Here is a 14,920-nt window from a genome sequence, read left to right as displayed (position 1 = left end):
TTTCCAGCAGTATACTGTTTACATAACCACGGTTTACTGTGGAGCAACGTTTATATAGAATATGTTTCGAGCAGTGTACTGTTTACATAAACACTGTTTACTGTAGGGCACCGTTTATGTAGAATCTGTTTTCAGCAGTATACTGTTTACATAAACTCTGTTTACTGTAGAGCACCGTTTATATAAAATCTGTTTCCAGCAGTATACTGTTTACATAGACACTGTTTGCTGTAGAGCACCGTTTATGTAGAATCTGTGTCCAGCAGTATACTGTTTACATAAACACTTTACTGTAGAGCACCGTTTATATATAATATGTTTCCAGCAGTATAATGTGTACATAAGCACTGTTTACGGTAGGGCACCCTTTATGTAGAATCTGTTTCCAGCAGTATACTGTTTACATAAACACTGTTTACTGTAGAGCACCGTTTATATAGAATCTGTTTCGAGCAGTAAACTGCTTACATAAACGCTGTTTCCTCTCGGGCACTGATTAGATAGAATCTGTTTCGAGCAGCATATTGTTTACATATACATTGTTTACTATCGGGCACCGATTAGACAGAATCTGTTTCCAGCAGTATACTATTTACGTAAACACTGTTTGCTGTAGGGCAACATTGATATAGAATCTGTTTCCAGGAGTATACTGTTTACATACACACTGTTTACTGTAGGGCACCGTTTATACAGAATATGTTTCCAGCAGTATACCATTTACATAAACACTGTTTAATGTCGAGCACCGTTTACATATAATCTGTTTCCAGCAGTATACTGTTTGGATAAACACTGTTTACTGCAGGGCACCGTTTATATAGAATTTGTTTCCAGCAGTATACCGTTTACATAAACACTGTTTACCGTAGGGCACTGTTTATATAGAATCTGTTTCCAGCAGTATACTGTTTACATACACACTGTTTACTGTAGGGCACCGTTTATATAGAATCTGTTAGCAGCAGTATACAGTTTACATAAACACTGTTTACTGTAGAGCACCATTTATATAGTATCTGTTTCCATCAGTACACTGTTTACATAAACACTGTTTACTGTAGGGCACCGTTTATTCGAATCTGTTTCCAGCTTATACTGTTTAGATAAACACTGTTTACTGTAGAGCACCTTTTATATACAATCTGTTTCCAGCAGTATACTGTTTACAGAAACACTTTACTGTAGGGCACCGTTTATATAGAATATGTTTCCAGCAGTATAATGTGTACATAAACACTGTTTACTGTAGGGCACCCTTCATGTAGAATCTGTTTCCAGCAGTATACTGTTTACATAAACGCTGTTTACTGTAGAGCACCGTTTATATAGAATCTGTTTCGAGCATTAAACTTTTTACATAAACATTGTTTACTATCGGGCACCAATTATATAGAATCTGTTTCCATCAGTATACTGTTTACATAAACACTGTTTACTGTAGAGCACTGTTTATATATAATATGTTTCCAGCAGTATACTGTTTACATTAACACTGTTTACTGTAGAGCACCGTTTATATATAATATGTTTCCAGCAGTATACTGTTTACATAAACACTGTTTACTGTATAGCACCGTTTATATAGAATCTGTTTCCAGCAGTATACTGTTTACATAAATAATGTTTAGTGTAGAGCACCGTTTATATAGTATCTGTTTCAATAAGTATACTGTTTATATAAACACGGTTTACTGTAGGGCACCGATTATATAGAATCCGTTTCCATCAGTATACTGTTTACATAAACACTGTTTACTGTAGAGCACTGTTTATATATAATATGTTTCCAGCAGTATACTGTTTATATAAACACTGTTTACTGTATAGCACCGTTTATATTGAATCTGTTTTCAGCAGTATACCGTTTACATTAACACTGTTTACTGTAGAGCACCGTTTATATAGAATCTGTTTCAATAAGTATACTGTGTATATAAACACGGTTTACTCTAGGGCACCGATAATATAGAATTGTTTCCATCAGTATACTGTTGACAGAAACACTGTTTACTGTAGAGCACCGTTTATATAGAAAACGTTTCCAGGAGTATACTGTTTACATAAACACTGTTTATTGTAGAGCACCGTTTATATAGAATCTGTGTCCAGCAGTATACTGTTTACATAAACACTGTTTACTGTCGAGCACCGTTTATATAGAACCTGTTTCCAGCAGTATACTGTTTACATATACACTGTTTACTGTAGGGCACCGTTTATATTGAATCTGCAGTATACTGTTTACATAAACACTGTTTACTGTAGAGCACCGTTTATATATAATATGTTTCCAGCAGTATACTGTTTACATAAACACTGTTTACTGTATAGCACCGTTTATATAGAATCTGTTTCCAGCAGTATACTGCTTACATAAATAATGTTTAGTGTAGAGCACCGTTTATATAGTATCTGTTTCAATAAGTATACTGTTTATATAAACACGGTTTACTGTAGGGCACCGATTATATAGAACCCGTTTCCATCAGTATACTGTTTACTTAAACACTGTTTAATGTAGAGCACCGTTTATAAAGAACCAGTGTCCAGCAGTATACAGTTTACATAAACACTGTCTTTGTAGAGCACCGTTTATATAGAATCTGTGGCCAGCAGTATACTGTTTACATAATCACTGTTTACTGTAGAGCACCGTTTATATAGGATCTGTTTCCAGCAGTATACCGTTTACATAAACACTGTTTGATGTAGGGCACGGTTTATATAGAACATGGTTCCAGCAGTATACTGTTTACATAAACACTGTTTGATGTAGGGCACCGTTTATATAGAATCTGTTTCCATCAGTATACCATTTACATAAACACTATATACTGTAGAGCACCATTTATATAGAATCTGTTTCGAGCAGTATACTGTTTAAATATACATTGTTTACTATCGGGCACCGATTATATAGAATCTGTTTCCAGCAGTATACTGTTTACATAAACACTATTTACTGTATAGCACCGTTTATAGAGAATCTGTTTCCAGCAGTATAATGTTTACCTAAATAATGTTTAGTGTAGAGCACCGTTTATAAAGTATCTGTTTCAATAAGTATACTGTTTATATAAACACGGTTTATTGTAGGGCACCGATTATATAGAATCTGTTTCCATCAGTATACAGTTTACATAAACACTGTCTTTGTAGGGCACCGTTTATATAGAATCTGTGTCCAGCAGTATACTGTTTACATAAACACTGTTTACTGTAGAGCACCGTTTATACAGGATCTGTTTCCAGCAGTATACCGTTTACATAAACACTGTTTGATGTAGGGCACGGTTTGTATAGAATATGGTTCCAGCAGTGAATCGTTAACATAAACACTGTTTACTGTAGAGCACCGTTTATATGCAATCTGTTTCCAGCAGTATACTGTTTACATAACCACGGTTTACTGTGGAGCAACGTTTATATAGAATCTGTTTCGAGCAGTATACTGTTTACATAAACACTGTTTACTGTAGGGCACCGTTTATGTAGAATCTGTTTTCAGCAGTATACTGTTTACATAAACACTGTTTACTGTAGAGCACCGTTTATATAAAATCTGTTTCCAGCAGTATACTGTATACATAGACACTGTTTGCTGTAGAGCACCGTTTATGTAGAATCTGTGTCCAGCATTATACTGTTTACATAAACACTGTTTACTGTAGAGCACCGTTTATATATAATATGTTTCCAGCAGTGTACCATTTACATAAATACTGTTTACTGTAGAGCACCGTTTATATAGAATCTGTTTCGAGCAGTAAACTGTTTACATAAACACTGTTTCCTCTCGGGCACTGATTAGATAGAATCTGTTTCGAGCAGTATACTGTTTAAATATACATTGTTTACTATCGGGCACCGATTATATAGAATCTGTTTCCAGCAGTATACTGTTTACATAAAGACTGTTTACTGTAGAGCACCGTTTATATATAATATGTTTCCAGCAGTATACTGTTTACATAAACACTGTTTACTGTATAGCACCGTTCATATAGAATCTGTTTCCAGCAGTATACTGTTTACATAAATAATGTTTCGTGTAGAACTCCGTTTATAAAGTATCTGTCTCAATAAGTATACTGTTTATATAAACACGGTTTACTGTAGGGCACCGATTATATAGAATCTGTTTCCATCAGTATACTGTTTACTTAAACACTGTTTACTGTAGAGCACCGTTTATATAGAACCAGTGTCCAGCAGTATACAGTTTACATAAACACTGTCTTTGTAGAGCACCGTTTATATAGAATATGGATCCAGCAGTGTATCGTTAACATAAACACTGTTTGCTGTAGGGCACCGTTTATCTAGCATCTGTTTCCAGCAGTATACCGTTGACATAAACAGTGTTTACTGTAGAGCACCGTTTATATGGAATCTGTTTCCAGCAGTATACTGTTTACATAACCACGGTTTACTGTGGAGCAACGTTTATATAGAATCTGTTTCGAGCAGTATACTGTTTACATAAACACTGTTTACTGTAGGGCACCGTTTATGTAGAATCTGTTTTCAGCAGTATACTGTTTACATAAACTCTGTTTACTGTAGAGCACCGATTATATAAAATCTGTTTCCAGCAGTATACTGTTTACATAGACACTGTTTGCTGTAGAGCACCGTTTATGTAGAATCTGTGTCCAGCAGTATACTGTTTACATAAACACTTTACTGTAGAGCACCGTTTATATATAATATGTTTCCAGCAGTATAATGTGTACATAAGCACTGTTTACGGTAGGGCACCCTTTATGTAGAATCTGTTTCCAGCAGTATACTGTTTACATAAACACTGTTTACTGTAGAGCACCGTTTATATAGAATCTGTTTCGAGCAGTAAACTGCTTACATAAACGCTGTTTCCTCTCGGGCACTGATTAGATAGAATCTGTTTCGAGCAGCATATTGTTTACATATACATTGTTTACTATCGGGCACCGATTAGATAGAATCTGTTTCCAGCAGTATACTATTTACGTAAACACTGTTTGCTGTAGGGCACCGTTGATATACAATCTGTTTCCAGGAGTATACTGTTTACATACACACTGTTTACTGTAGGGCACCGTTTATACAGAATATGTTTCCAGCAGTATACCATTTACATAAACACTGTTTAATGTCGAGCACCGTTTACATATAATCTGTTTCCAGCAGTATACTGTTTGGATAAACACTGTTTACTGCAGGGCACCGTTTATATAGAATTTGTTTCCAGCAGTATACCGTTTACATAAACACTGTTTACCGTAGAGCACTGTTTATATAGAATCTGTTTCCAGCAGTATACTGTTTACATACACACTGTTTACTGTAGGGCACCGTTTATATAGAATCTGTTAGCAGCAGTATACAGTTTACATAAACACTGTTTACTGTAGAGCACCATTTATATAGTATCTGTTTCCATCAGTACACTGTTTACATAAACACTGTTTACTGTAGGGCACCGTTTATTAGAATCTGTTTCCAGCTTATACTGTTTAGATAAACACTGTTTACTGTAGAGCACCTTTTATATACAATCTGTTTCCAGCAGTATACTGTTTACAGAAACACTTTACTGTAGGGCACCGTTTATATAGAATATGTTTCCAGCAGTATAATGTGTACATAAACACTGTTTACTGTAGGGCACCCTTCATGTAGAATCTGTTTCCAGCAGTATACTGTTTACATAAACGCTGTTTACTGTAGAGCACCGTTTATATAGAATCTGTTTCGAGCATTAAACTTTTTACATAAACATTGTTTACTCTCGGGCGCTGATTATATAGAATCTGTTTCTAGCAGTAAACTGTTTTCATATTCATTGTTTACTATCGGGCACCAATTATATAGAATCCGTTTCCATCAGTATACTGTTTACATAAACACTGTTTACTGTAGAGCACTGTTTATATATAATATGTTTCCAGCAGTATACTGTTTACATTAACACTGTTTACTGTAGAGCACCGTTTATATATAATATGTTTCCAGCAGTATACTGTTTACATAAACACTGTTTACTGTATAGCACCGTTTATATAGAATCTGTTTCCAGCAGTATACTGTTTACATAAATAATGTTTAGTGTAGAGCACCGTTTATATAGTATCTGTTTCAATAAGTATACTGTTTATATAAACACGGTTTACTGTAGGGCACCGATTATATAGAATCCGTTTCCATCAGTATACTGTTTACATAAACACTGTTTACTGTAGAGCACTGTTTATATATAATATGTTTCCAGCAGTATACTGTTTATATAAACACTGTTTACTGTATAGCACCGTTTATATTGAATCTGTTTTCAGCAGTATACTGTTTACATTAACACTGTTTACTGTAGAGCACCGTTTATATAGAATCTGTTTCAATAAGTATACTGTGTATATAAACACGGTTTACTCTAGGGCACCGATAATATAGAATTGTTTCCATCAGTATACTGTTGACAGAAACACTGTTTACTGTAGAGCACCGTTTATATAGAAAACGTTTCAAGGAGTATACTGTTTACATAAACACTGTTTATTGTAGAGCACCGTTTATATAGAATCTGTGTCCAGCAGTATACTGTTTACATAAACACTGTTTACTGTCGAGCACCGTTTATATAGAACCTGTTTCCAGCAGTATACTGTTTACATATACACTGTTTACTGTAGGGCACCGTTTATATTGAATCTGCAGTATACTGTTTACATAAACACTGTTTACTGTAGAGCACCGTTTATATATAATATGTTTCCAGCAGTATACTGTTTACATAAACACTGTTTACTGTATAGCACCGTTGATATAGAATCTGTTTCCAGCAGTATACTGTTTACATAAATAATGTTTAGTGTAGAGCACCGTTTATATAGTATCTGTTTCAATAAGTATACTGTTTATATAAACACGGTTTACTGTAGGGCACCGATTATATAGAATCCGTTTCCATCAGTATACTGTTTACTTAAACACTGTTTAATGTAGAGCACCGTTTATAAAGAACCTGTGTCCAGCAGTATACAGTTTACATAAACACTGTCTTTGTAGAGCACCGTTTATATAGAATCTGTGTCCAGCAGTATACTGTTTACATAATCACTGTTTACTGTAGAGCACCGTTTATATAGGATCTGTTTCCAGCAGTATGCCGTTTACATAAACACTGTTTGATGTAGGGCACGGTTTATATAGAACATGGTTCCAGCAGTATACTGTTTACATAAACACTGTTTGATGTAGGGCACCGTTTATATAGAATCTGTTTCCATCAGTATACCATTTACATAAACACTATATACTGTAGAGCACCATTTATATAGAATCTATTTCCAGCAGTGTATCGTTAACATAAACACTGTTTGCTGTAGGGCACCGTTTATATAGCATCTGTTTCCAGCAGTATACCGTTGACATAAACACTGTTTACTGTAGAGCACCGTTTATATGGAATCTGTTTCCAGCAGTATACTGTTTACATAACCACGGTTTACTGTGGAGCAACGTTTATATAGAATCTGTTTGGAGCAGTATACTGTTTACATAAACACTGTTTACTGTAGGGCACCGTTTATGTAGAATCTGTTTTCAGCAGTATACTGTTTACATAAACACTGTTTACTGTAGAGCACCGTTTATATAAAATCTGTTTCCAGCAGTATACTGTTTACATAGACACTGTTTGCTGTAGAGCACCGTTTATGTAGAATCTGTGTCCAGCAGTATACTGTTTACATAAACACTGTTTACTGTAGAGCACCGTTTATATATAATATGTTTCCAGCAGTATAATGTGTACATAAACACTGTTTACTGTAGGGCACCCGTTATGTAGAATCTGTTTCCAGCAGTATGCTGTTTACATAAACACTGTTTACTGTAGAGCACCGTTTATATAGAATCTGTTTCGAGCAGTAAACTGTTTACATAAACACTGTTTCCTCTCGGGCACTGATTAGATAGAATCTGTTTCGAGCAGTATACTGTTTAAATATACATTGTTTACTATCGGGCACCGATTATATAGAATCTGTTTCCAGCAGTATACTGTTTACATAAACACTGTTTACTGTAGAGCACCGTTTATATATAATATGTTTCCAGCAGTATACTGTTTACATAAACACTATTTACTGTATACCACCGTTTATAGAGAATCTGTTTCCAGCAGTATAATGTTTACCTAAATAATGTTTAGTGTAGAGCACCGTTTATAAAGTATCTGTTTCAATAAGTATACTGTTTATATAAACACGGTTTATTGTAGGGCACCGATTATATAGAATCTGTTTCCTCAGTATACAGTTTACATAAACACTGTCTTTGTAGGGCACCGTTTATATAGAATCTGTGTCCAGCAGTATACTGTTTAAAAAACACTGTTTACTGTAGAGCACCGTTTATACAGGATCTGTTTCCAGCAGTATACCGTTTACATAAACACTGTTTGATGTAGGGCACGGTTTGTATAGAATATGGTTCCAGCAGTGAATCGTTAACATAAACACTGTTTACTGTAGAGCACCGTTTATATGCAATCTGTTTCCAGCAGTATACTGTTTACATAACCACGGTTTACTGTGGAGCAACGTTTATATAGAATCTGTTTCGAGCAGTATACTGTTTACATAAACACTGTTTACTGTAGGGCACCGTTTATGTAGAATCTGTTTTCAGCAGTATACTGTTTACATAAACACTGTTTACTGTAGAGCACCGTTTATATAAAATCTGTTTCCAGCAGTATACTGTATACATAGACACTGTTTGCTGTAGAGCACCGTTTATGTAGAATCTGTGTCCAGCAGTATACTGTTTACATAAACACTGTTTACTGTAGAGCACCGTTTATATATAATATGTTTCCAGCAGTGTACCATTTACATAAATACTGTTTACTGTAGAGCACCGTTTATATAGAATCTGTTTCGAGCAGTAAACTGTTTACATAAACACTGTTTCCTCTCGGGCACTGATTAGATAGAATCTGTTTCGAGCAGTATACTGTTTAAATATACATTGTTTACTATCGGGCACCGATTATATAGAATCTGTTTCCAGCAGTATACTGTTTACATAAAGACTGTTTACTGTAGAGCACCGTTTATATATAATATGTTTCCAGCAGTATACTGTTTACATAAACACTGTTTACTGTATAGCACCGTTCATATAGAATCTGTTTCCAGCAGTATACTGTTTACATAAATAATGTTTCGTGTAGAACTCCGTTTATAAAGTATCTGTCTCAATAAGTATACTGTTTATATAAACACGGTTTACTGTAGGGCACCGATTATATAGAATCTGTTTCCATCAGTATACTGTTTACTTAAACACTGTTTACTGTAGAGCACCGTTTATATAGAACCAGTGTCCAGCAGTATACAGTTTACATAAACACTGTCTTTGTAGAGCACCGTTTATATAGAATATGGTTCCAGCAGTGTATCGTTAACATAAACACTGTTTACTGTAGGGCACCGTTTATCTAGCATCTGTTTCCAGCAGTATACCGTTGACATAAACAGTGTTTACTGTAGAGCACCGTTTATATGGAATCTGTTTCCAGCAGTATACTGTTTACATAACCACGGTTTACTGTGGAGCAACGTTTATATAGAATCTGTTTCGAGCAGTATACTGTTTACATAAACACTGTTTACTGTAGGGCACCGTTTATGTAGAATCTGTTTTCAGCAGTATACTGTTTACATAAACTCTGTTTACTGTAGAGCACCGTTTATATAAAATCTGTTTCCAGCAGTATACTGTTTACATAGACACTGTTTGCTGTAGAGCACCGTTTATGTAGAATCTGTGTCCAGCAGTATACTGTTTACATAAACACTTTACTGTAGAGCACCGTTTATATATAATATGTTTCCAGCAGTATAATGTGTACATAAGCACTGTTTACGGTAGGGCACCCTTTATGTAGAATCTGTTTCCAGCAGTATACTGTTTACATAAACACTGTTTACTGTAGAGCACCGTTTATATAGAATCTGTTTCGAGCAGTAAACTGTTTACATAAACGCTGTTTCCTCTCGGGCACTGATTAGATAGAATCTGTTTCGAGCAGCATACTGTTTACATATACATTGTTTACTATCGGGCACCGATTAGATATAATCTGTGTCCAGCAGTATACTGTTTACATAAACTCTGTTTACTGTGGAGCACCGTTTATATAGAATCTGTTTCCAGCAGTATACCGTTTACATAAACACTGTTTGATGTAGGGCACCGTTTATATAGAAACTGTTTCCAGCAGTATACTGTTGACATAAACACTGTTTACTGTAGAGCACAGTTTATATAAAATCTGTTTACAGCAGTATACTGTTTACATAGCCACTGTTTACTGTAGGGCACCGTTAATATTGAATCTGTTTCCAGCAGTATACTGTTTACATAAACACTGTTTACTGTATAGCACCGTTTATATAGAATCAGTTTCCAGCAGTATACTGTTTACATAAATACTGTTCAGTGTAGGGCACCGTTTATATAGTATCTGTTTCAATACGTATACTGTTTATATAAACACGGTTTACTTTAGGGCACCGATTATATAGAATCTGTTTCCATCAGTATACTGTTTACTTCAACACTGTTTACTGTAGAGCACCGTTTATATAGAACCAGTGTCCAGCAGTATACTGTTTACATAAACACTGTCTTTGTAGAGCACCGTTTATATAGAATCTGTGTCCAGCAGTATACTCTTTACATAAACACTGTTTACTGTAGAGCACCGTTTATATAGGAAATAATTCCAGCTGTATACCGTTTACATAAACACTGGTTGATGTAGTGCACGGTTTATATAGAATATGTTTCCAGCAGTACACTGTTTACATAAATACTGTTTGATGTAGTGCACCGTTTATATAGAATCTGTTTCCATCAGTATACCGTTTACATAAACACTGTATACTGTAGGGCACCATTTATATAGAATCTTTTTCCAGCTATGTATTGTTAACACAAACACTGTTTGCTGTAGGGCACCGTTTATATAGCATCTGTTTGCAGCAGTATACCGTTTACATAAAAACTGTTTACTGTAGAGCACCGTTTATATGGAATCTGTTTCCAGCAGTATACTGTTTACATAAACACGGTTTACTGTGGAGCAACGTTTATATAGAATCTGTTTCGAGCAGTTTACTGTTTACATAAACACTGTTTACTGTAGAGCACCGTTTATGTAGAATTTGTTTTCAGCAGCATACTGTTTACATAAACACTGTTTACTGTAGAGCACCGTTGACATAGAATCTGTTTCAATACGTATACTGTGTATATAAACACGCTTTTCTGTAGGGCACCGATTATATAGAATCTGTTTCCATCAGTATACTGTTGACAGAAACACTGTTTACTGTAAAGCACCGTTTATATAGAATCTGTTTCCAGCAGTATACTGTTTACATAAACACTGTTTACTGTAGAGCACCATTTATGTAGAATCTGTTTTCAGCAGTATACTGTTTACATAAACACTGTTTCCTCTAGAGCACCGTTTATATAGAATCTGTTTCCAACAGTATACTGTTTGCATAGACACTGTTTACTGTAGGGCACCGTTTATATAGAATCTGTTTCCAGCACTATACTGTTTACATAAACACCGTTTTCTGTAGAGCACCGTTGACATAGAATCTGTTTCAATACGTATACTGTGTATATAAACACGCTTTCCTGTAGGGCACCGATTATATAGAATCTGTTTCCATCAGTATACTGTTGACAGAAACACTGTTTACTGTAAAGCACCGTTTATATAGAATCTGTTTCCAGCAGTATACTGTTTACATAAACACTGCTTACTGTAGAGCACCATTTATGTAGAATCTGTTTTCAGCAGTATACTGTTTACATAAACACTGTTTACTCTAGAGCACCGTTTATATAGAATCTGTTTCCAGCAGTATACTGTTTGCATAGACACTGTTTACTGTAGGGCACCGTTTATATAGAATCTGTTTCCAGCAGTATACTGTTTAAATAAACACTGTTTTCTGTAGAGCACCGTTTATATATAATATGTTTCCAGCAATATAATGTGTACATAAACACTGTTTACTGTAGGTCCCTCTTTATGTAGAATCTGATTCCAGCAGTATACCGGTTACAGTAATATTGTTTACTGTGGTGCTATATTAACATAGCATCTGTTTACAGTAGTGCATGATTTAGATTAACACTGTTTACTGGAGAGTACTATTTACATAGTCTCTGTTTACAGCAGTGTACTGTTTACATGAACTCTGTATACTGTAGGGCACCGTTTATATAGAATCTGTTTCCACCTTATACTGTTTACATAAACACTGTTTACTGTAGAGCACCCTTTATATGCAATCTGTTTCCAGCTGTATACTGTTTACATAAACACTGTTTACTGTAGAGCACCGTTTATACAGAATCTGTTTCCAGCAGTATACTGTATAAACGGTGCTCGACAGTAAACAGTGTTTATGATTCTATATAAACAGTTTACATAAACACTGTTTACTGTAGAGCACCGTTTAAATAGAGTCTGTTTCCAGCAGTATACTGTTTACCTAAACACTGTTTACTGTAGGGCACCGTTTATAAAGAATCTGTTTCCAGCTTATACTGTTTACATAAACACTGTTTACCGTAGAGCACCGTTTATATAGAATCTGTTTCCAGCAGTATACCGTTTATATAAAGGCTGTTTGCTGTAGAGCACCGTTTATATAGAATCTGTTTCCAGCAGAATACTGTTTACATAAACACTGTTTACTGTAGAGCACCGTATAAAAAGACTCTGTTTCCAGTAGTATACTGTTTACATAAACAATGTTTACTGTAGAGCACCGTTTATATAGAATCTGTTTCCAGCAGTATACTGTTTACATAAGAGCACCGTTTATATAGAACCAGTTTCCAGCAATATACCGTTTACATAAACACTTTTTATTGTAGAGCCCCGTTTATATAGAATCTGTTTCCAGCAGTATACTCTTTACATAAACACTGTTTACTGTAGGGCACAGTTTATATAGAATCTTTGTCCAGCATTATACTGTTTACATAAACACTTTTTGCAGTAGGGCACCGTTTACATAGAATCTGTTTCCAGCAGTATAGCGTTTACATAAACCCTGTATACTGTAGAGCACCGTTTATATAGAATCTGTTTCCAGCAGTATATCGTTTTCATGAACACTGATTGCTATAGGGCACCTTTTATATAGAAACTGTTTCCAGCAGTATACTATTTACATAAACACTGTTTACTGTACGGCACCGTTTATATAGAATCTGTTAGCAGCAGTATACCGTTTACATAAACACTGTTTACTGTAGAGCACCGTTTATATAGTATCTGTTTCCAGCAGTACACTGTTTACATAAACACTGTTTACTGTAGGGCACCGTTTATATAGAATCTGTTTCCAGCTTATACTGTTTACATAAACACTGTTCACTGTAGAGCACCGTTTATATAGAATCTGTTTCCAGCAGTATACTGTTAACATAAACACTGTTTACTGTAGGGCACCGTTTATATAGAATACGTTACCAGCTTATACTGTTTACATAAACACTGTTTACTGTAGAGCACCGTTTATATACAATCTGTTTCCAGCAGTATACTGCTTACATAAAGACTGTTTACTGTAGGGCACCGTTTATATAGAATCTGTTTACAGCAGTATACTGTTTGCATAGACTCTGTTTACTGTAGGGCACCGTTTATATAGAATCTGTTTCCAGCAGTATACTGTTTACATAAACACTGTTTACTCTAGAGCACCGTTTGTATAGAATCTGTTTCCAGCAGTATACTGTTTGCATAGACACTGTTTACTATAGGGCACCGTTTATATAGAATCTGTTTCCAGCAGTATACTGTTTAAATAAACACTGTTTTCTGTAGAGCACCGTTTATATATAATATGTTTCCAGCAATATAATGTGTACATAAACACTGTTTACTGTAGGTCCCTCTTTATGTAGAATCTGATTCCAGCAGTATACCGGTTACATTAATATTGTTTACTGTGGTGCTATATTAACATAGCATCTGTTTACAGTAGTGCATGATTTAGATTAACACTGTTTACTGGAGAGTACTATTTACATAGACTCTGTTTACAGCAGTGTACTGTTTACATAAACTCTGTATACTGTAGGGCACCGTTTATATAGAATCTGTTTCCACCTTATACTGTTTACATAAACACTGTTTACTGTAGAGCACCCTTTATATGCAATCTGTTTCCAGCTGTATACTGTTTACATAAACACTGTTTACTGTAGAGCACCGTTTATACAGAATCTGTTTCCAGCAGTATACTGTATAAACGGTGCTCGACAGTAAACAGTGTTTATGATTCTATATAAACAGTTTACATAAACACTGTTTACTGTAGAGCACCGTTTATATAGAATCTGTTTCCAGCAGTATACTGTTTACATAAACACTGTTTACTGTAGGGCACCGTTTATAAAGAATCTGTTTCCAGCTTATACTGTTTACATAAACACTGTTTACCGTAGAGCACCGTTTATATAGAATCTGTTTCCAGCAGTATACCGTTTATATAAACACTGTTTGCTGTAGAGCACCGTTTATATAGAATCTGTTTCCAGCAGAATACTGTTTACATAAACACTGTTTACTGTAGAGCACCGTATAAAAAGACTCTGTTTCCAGTCGTATACTGTTTACATAAACAATGTTTACTGTAGAGCACCGTTTATATAGAATCTGTTTCCAGCAGTATACTGTTTACATAAGAGCACCGTTTATATAGAACCAGTTTCCAGCAATATACCGTTTACATAAACACTGTTTATTGTAGAGCACCGTTTATATAGAATCTGTTTCCAGCAGAATACTGTTTACATAAACACTGTTTACTGTAGAGCACCG

Source organism: Scyliorhinus torazame, chromosome 23, assembly GCF_047496885.1.
Source record: "Scyliorhinus torazame isolate Kashiwa2021f chromosome 23, sScyTor2.1, whole genome shotgun sequence".
Lineage (NCBI taxonomy): Eukaryota > Metazoa > Chordata > Chondrichthyes > Carcharhiniformes > Scyliorhinidae > Scyliorhinus > Scyliorhinus torazame.
Note: the sequence above shows the minus strand (reverse complement) of the source record.